Here is a 1,663-nt window from a genome sequence, read left to right on the forward strand (position 1 = left end):
CCTATGATGCAGGGGATATGAAAACTTCCTGGGTCTGTTTTCTTAGAGACTATGTCCTTCTTGATGAGGGCACTGCATTCTTTGTTCATTATTACAGTTTGTCCTCCCTTCAAAACTCTTTTCTTGCTCAGCAATTCCTTTAAATACTTGATATGTGTAGGCATCTGCTGGAGAATCTCAAGAAAGGGAATATTGACATGGAGAGACTTAAATGTCTCTAAAAACCTTGAATAGGTTTTCCCTTTTTCACCTCCTCCTAACCTCTGAGGAAATGGTGCTTTTGGTTGGTATGTTTCCAGCATGCCTTTTTGCAGTTCCTTGGCTTGCTCAGTTTCACTTTCCTGCTTAGCTTCTTCCACACCTTCCTTCAAGATTTCTGGCTCCTGTTCTGAGGGTCTGATTCCTTCTTCTTCTGAGACTTCCTTCAATATGGTGATGGCCTTGCATTCTTCCCATCTCACTCCCTTTTGTTCCCCTTTAGGATTCTTTTCTGTGTCACTAGGGAACACTGCAGTTGACTTGGGGGCCTGTTGAGATAGCTCTCCTAATTGAGACTCCATCCTCTTGAGTTTTTCACCATGGTTCCTTAAGGTAGATCTCACATCATCCCTAAAGCTTTTCAACTCACTTATGTCCTGACCCATGTTTGCCAGCATTCCTTCTATCCTGTTTAATTGATCTTGAAATTGTTGGTTCGGATTAGGTTGGGTAGGTTGATTATTTTGGCCATGATATGATGGTTGGGAGTAAGTGTTTTGTGTGGCTTGGTATGATCTTTGGTTGGAGTTTTGGTATGTGGACTTGTTATGTTGGTTTTGCTGGTTTCCCCACCCAAAGTTTGGGTGGTTTTTCCAGCCTGGGTTGTAAGTGTTGGAATGTGGATCATATGGTTGCCTTTGTTGATTTCCTACATAATTGGCCTCTTCCCAATCACCTCCTTCAGTGCTTACTTCCTCTTGATCTTGTGTGTGTATTGCAGCCACTTGCTTTGTTTCTAATTTCCTGGTGAGCTCTGCTAGTTGCTTGGCAAACACCTTGTTTTGGGCTAAAATTGTATCAACATGGTTCAGCTCCATGACTCCCTTAGTGTTGTGTCTCTCTGAAGCATAGTAGTACTCATTCTCAGCCACTGTCTCAATCACTTCAATGGCTTCTTCCACAGTCTTTTTCCTGTTCAATGAACCTCCTGATGAATGGTCTACAGCCTTCCTTGATTCATAAGAAAGTCCATCATAGAAAATATGCAATTGCACCCAGTCATGGAACATGTCTGGTGGGCATTTCCTTGTCAAATCCTTGAATCTCTCCCATGCCTCGTAGAGAGTTTCACCATCTTGTTGTCTAAAAGTCTGAACCTCAGATCGAAGCCTATTGACCTTTTGTGGGGGGTAGAAACGTGCCAGAAACTTGCTTTCCACCTCATCCCAGGTTGTTAGGCTCCCCCTTGGGAATGATTCCAGCCACTTAGCTGCCTTGTCCCTAAGTGAAAATGGGAACAAGAGCAGTTTATAGGTATCTTCCTGGACTCCATTGGACTTCACAGTGTCGCAAATTCTCAGGAATTTTGTGAGATGTTATTCATTTAACCATTCTTGGTTACTTTAAGCTCAAGAAAATGCATAAAACAACTAAAACTAACAAAAAAAATGCTAGTGAAACTAGC

At 42.3% G+C, this 1,663-nt stretch overlaps 1 non-coding gene across 1 annotated transcript; it reads left to right on the forward strand.

The window, feature by feature from the left end:
* Window positions 1-1,266: 1,266 nt before the first annotated feature.
* On the forward strand, window positions 1,267-1,370 carry LOC112731270 (small nucleolar RNA R71). Its single transcript, XR_003167056.1, has one exon. It is a non-coding gene; the product is annotated as a small nucleolar RNA R71 (small nucleolar RNA).
* The last annotated feature ends 293 nt before the right edge of the window (window positions 1,371-1,663 follow it).

The sequence above is a fragment of the Arachis hypogaea genome, chromosome 12 (genome assembly GCF_003086295.3).
Source record: "Arachis hypogaea cultivar Tifrunner chromosome 12, arahy.Tifrunner.gnm2.J5K5, whole genome shotgun sequence".
NCBI lineage: Eukaryota > Viridiplantae > Streptophyta > Magnoliopsida > Fabales > Fabaceae > Arachis > Arachis hypogaea.